Raw genomic sequence first — 5,119 nt, 5'->3', positions numbered from 1 at the left:
AGGCACCCCTGATGTGATTCTTTATTTTGTTTAAATAGAATCCTCTCCCTATTCAGGGTAAGTTGCTTCATTGACATTAGTGCTTGGGTCTGATAGCTGCATGCAGTAGCCACTGTGCTTTGCTTAGAAGAAGTAACCCTCAGCCCCATCCTCCTCGACTCCAGGGTTTAAATATGTCTGCACATTCAGGGCACCTGGGTGGCTCAGTTGGTTAAGCGATTGACTTCGGCTCAGGTCATGATCTTACGGTTTGTGGGTTCGAGCCCCATGTTGGGCTCTGTGCTGATGGCTCAGAGCTTGGAGCCTGCTTTGGATTCTGTGCCTCCCTCTCTCTTTGCCCCTCCCCCACTTGCATTCTGTCTCTCTCTCTCTCTCTCTCTCAAAAATAAATAAACATGAAAAAAAATTTAAATAGGTCTGCACATGCAAAAAATGACTAAAACAATTATTTGAATTGTGTAAGGGTCTTTGTTTCTTACCTTTTGCCTTAGTGGTCAGGCAAAGTTGTTTTGAGATCTGAGTTATCTGGATAATTACAGCCCAGTCCTTCACTTTTCTATTTTCACCAACAGGCTGAAGATGTCTCAGGGTGGTGTCAGCCCCCTAGGTAACCTTTCAGGATGCTGCTTTTCTTCCAAAAACTGTAGTTATGCCAAGACAGTTACACAGGGTGGGGTAGCTTTCTCCTGGTGCTTAGTTCTCTGTCCCTCCCTGGATTCTGTCCACTTCTAAAGTCTCCTGCACACCTGAGATAGAAAGGGCTCTCTTGACTGTAAATGAGGACCAGGCTGTAGAATGAGATGGATGTACGGGACAGTGCTGTGGTGGTCCTCAGTGGCTCGAGTTGCCTGGATAGGAAGAATGTCCAAAATATACCTTGGCACTTCATGAATGGTGCTCACTTCTGTTGTTCCAAGGATATTGACAATATTAACAACCCAAAATGAATTTGTTATCACCATAGTTGATCTGAAGAAATATTTTTTTTAAGTTTATTTATTTTGAGAGAGAGAGGGCAGGAGGGGCAGAGAGAGAGGGAGAGAGAGAATCCCAAGCAGGCTCTGCACTATCAGTACAGGGCCCGACGTGGAGCTCGAACCCAGGAACTGTGAGATCATGACCTGAGCCGGAATCAAGAGTCGGATGCTTAACCGACTGAGCGACCCAGGCACCCCTGATCTGAAGAAATATTTTGATGATCAAAACACTAAGAAGGACAGATACTCAGAAAAAAAAAAAAATGTTTTTTAAGTTGAAAACATTAAGCTTGATGAAAAACTTCAGAGTAACATCCTTATATTTTCCTTTAATTGCCCTGGGTAAATGTGTTCTTAGAAAGCCACTGGGATGCTGTGGGTATGAAAGGGGTCAGCAGATTTCAGCCCATCACTGACCATTATTTATTTTTTTTCCTGGTTCTCAACTTCCATTTATTTATTTATTTATTTATTTATTTATTTATTTATTTATATTGTTGAAGTATAGTTGACGAATAGTTGTATTAGTTTCAGGTGTACAAGATACGGATTTTACAATTCTATACATTACTCCGTGTTTACCATGGTAAGTAGTCACCACGCTACTTATAATATGTTATTACAATATTATTGGCTATATTCCCTATGCTTGTACTCTTCGTCTCTGTGACTTACTTAGTTTATAACTGGAAGTGCGTTCCCCCCTCACCCTTCATCTATTTCGAGCATCCCCTCACCCGCCTCCCCTCCAGCAACCACCAGTTTGTTCTCAGTATGTATGAGTCTGTTTGTTTTTGGATTCCACTTATAAGTGAAATCATAGGACGTTTGTCTTTCTCTGTCTGACTTGTTTCACTTAGCCTAATACCCTCTAGATCCAACCATGCTGTCGTAAATGACAGCATCTCATTCTTTTTTTATGGCTGAATAATATTCCATTGTGTGTGTGTGTGTGTGTGTGTGTGTGTGTGTGTGTGTACATCCATATATATATATTCCACATCTTATATACTATATATTTATTTGTATATATATATGTATATCATATTTTTTATCTGTTCCTTTATCAGTGGGCACTTAGGCTGCTTCCAAGCTTGCTTCCTGTAAATAACGCTACAATAAACATAGGAGTACAGATATCTTTTCAGATTGCTGTGCTGCCCATTTTCGTTCACAAAGCTTTGTTGGAACAGGGCATGCCTGTTCATGTACATGTCTGTCTCTGGCTGCTTTCATGCTGCAAAGGCAAACTTGAGTCACCATGGCAGAGACCACGCGGCCCATGAAACCTAAAGTATTTACTGTCCGGTCCTCTAACCTAAATTTGCCAACTCTGAATGACCTATGAGATAGAGTCCTTCTATCCGGGACATTCTAAAGTCCTTGAGTACTCTCACTAGGGATTCACTTATAGCTCCATTGCTTGTACTTTCCAAAGTCATTAGGGCATTCATTCCTTCAGCAAACATTTACTGAATCTCCGTTATGTGCCAGTGTGTCTGAGTGTCTTCTAGGTGGTTGGGACACAGGAATGAATTAAAAAGACAAGTTTCCTAACATCGTAGAAAGCCTGTTGTAGTAAGAAGAGACAGGCAATGAACAAGGCAGCAAATAAGTGAACGACATCGTTTCCTGTAGTAATGAATGTTTCCATGAAAACAAAATAAAACAAAACAAAACATGATCTGTGACAAAGCCTGACCTAAGCTGGGAGGGTGTCTCTGTACTCATTTAGGATGGGTGCTTGGGCGTAATTATCAGCTCAGCATTTCTCTTTATACTGAATGGCTTTGACCACACAGGGACTAGTTGGAAATCACACGTAACTACTAACACCTGGGCTACTGTGTCATGGTGAGTGGGGCAGGAAAAGAAGATGCAGAGACACTAACCCCAAGAACGTAGTCACAGGTTGCCAATCTGTCCTCAGTCTGGGGGAAATAGATGATATAACGGAACAGCACGCAAGTACATCCTAGCTTTTGGTTTTAGATGTTTTTCTACATCAGAACATAAACACAGGTTAAACACATGGGGCACCTGGGTGGCTCAGTCGGTTAAGCGTCTGACCTGTGATTCCAGCTCAGGTCATGGTCCCAGGGTTGTGGGATTGAGCCCCGAGTCGTGCTCTGCACTGAGTGTGGAGCCTGCTTAAGGTTCTTTCTCTCTCCCCCTGTGCCCCTCCCCTGCTTGCACTCTCTGTCTCTCTTAAAAAAAAAAAAAAAAAAAAAAAAAAAAGTCTTACCCTGCATAGAACATTGTGATACAGTTTTTGAGTTGCAGTTGGAAAGGACTCGTACTGTTGTGTATTTTTATGCTTTATACCTTTTTGTAAAACGGTGCTGGTGAAGGTGATGATGTAGTCTAGGTTGGAAGATTCTTAAACAGGAAACTGAAGGCAATACTGAATTGACAGAGAGGAATATTATAGAAACCTTGTTTTCTCAAGAGGACAATGGGAGTGTAGGCTGCTGGAAGCACTTTTATTTCTTTTTCTTTGAGTTCTCATTATTAAATAATAAAGCATGCTCTTCTCTGCTTTAGCAAATCAGTGTCATCAAATAAGCCAGCATAATTAGACTCACGGATTCCAGCCTGAATTTCTGGTCAGCAAAAATGTTAAAGCAAATCAAAACCAAAATACTCTCAGTTCGCTTTTCTGAACTGTAACACTAATATAATTTTTCTTTTCAGGAAGGAGAATGTTCTTGTTTATGGTTTCCTTTGATCAATTACCTCAGATCATTCCCAATGTTAAAAAAAAAATAGTCTTGACTAGAATCCTGCTTCAGCATTTGGGACTGATGCTGAAAGTAGTCTAGAAGCATCGGATCTTTCGCGTGTTTTGCGACGGTAAGCTCCATGTTGTAAAAATGGCAGAGTTCTTACAGTCCCTGGTTGAGCATAGCAAATTCCTGGTCCGTGGGAGCGTGTTTGTATTGCAATGATCCTAATTTACCCATAAATAAATTATTCTCCTCTGAAGCCCATAATAAATACAGTTTTAATTGCATGCCAACTGTCAGACCCTAAAATTAGACAGCTTTAGTCCTCCTTTGCCAATGGGAGGGGCTGTTCTGGAATATTTGAGCCGAGATCTGCTGAGGCTCCAGAAGCACTTTGGGAGAGAGAGGAAAGAGGCAGAGATATTTCTGATGAGTGTCTGAACAGATTTCAGTTGTAGAAGCCTTATTTCTGGGTCAGACAGAAGTCACATTCACATGTCTGCAACCAACTGGAGGCGAGTGCCCGGACCCATGCCTTCTATCATCTCTCTTCTTTGGAATCTCCGGGGTCCATTTTCATAGACGGAGCCAAAGGGGGTGAGTCACAGACTGCCCTCCTGCTTGTTCCAGTCTTCTAGAATTAGCAGAGACAGCACTCACTTAGAAAAGATGTTTGTGCCCTTGTGACGAAGAGCCTTCAAATAGAGTCACTGTCTAAAAAAAAAAAAAAAAAAAAAAAGTAGGGCAATCTTATAAATTAGCTTGAGCACCAGGGAATAGAGGCCAAGTGTGAAATTGGGTCGGCCCCAATAGAAGTGAGGTTAGGAGCCATCAGCACTGCCTGGCACCCCCTCCCTCCGTGCCCAGCTTCCCAAAGGAGCTACTTGCTGGAGCTCAGTGGCGTTGGGCAAGTACCTAACCTCCTGACACCTGTTTCCTCATATGAAAAATAGGAAGAAGAAAGTACCTGTCGGCAATAAGCACTTGTGAGATTAAATCAGATGACGTTTGTGAAGTGCCCACATACAGGAGTGCCAGTAAAGAAAGTTGCTACCTCCCTCCCCTTTTCTTTTGGGAGCTGTACTCTTGAGTGAGTTATTTCCTGGCTGGCTTTACCTTTGTTCCCCACTTTTCTCTATACTCGCATTTTTCTTCTGTGAAATGAAGAAGGGTAGACGCACCAGGTAAGATGCCTTTGAGACAAGGGGGCTATGTGCTAACACTGGACCTCAGAATCCCACAGTTCTTGTCCACTGTGCCAACGGATAGACACCATGGTTTGCAGGGGCCCCTGGGTGGCTTGTTTGGTTGGGCATCTGACTTTGGCTCACGATCCCGAGGTTTGTGAGTTTGAGTCCCGCATAGGGCTCACTGCTGTCAGCACAGAGCCACTTTACATCCTCTGTCCTCCTCCTC

General features: G+C 42.7%; 1 long non-coding RNA gene across 1 annotated transcript; it reads left to right on the top strand.

Annotated features, from left to right (window-relative positions):
• Positions 1-1,523: 1,523 nt before the first annotated feature.
• On the top strand, positions 1,524-4,737 carry LOC122200118. Its single transcript, XR_006193726.1, has 3 exons — positions 1,524-1,563; positions 3,672-3,830; positions 4,657-4,737. It is a non-coding gene; the product is annotated as an uncharacterized LOC122200118 (long non-coding RNA).
• The last annotated feature ends 382 nt before the right edge of the window (positions 4,738-5,119 follow it).

This window comes from Panthera leo, chromosome A1 (assembly GCF_018350215.1).
Source record: "Panthera leo isolate Ple1 chromosome A1, P.leo_Ple1_pat1.1, whole genome shotgun sequence".
Lineage (NCBI taxonomy): Eukaryota > Metazoa > Chordata > Mammalia > Carnivora > Felidae > Panthera > Panthera leo.
This window is presented reverse-complemented; position numbering and strand designations above follow the sequence as displayed.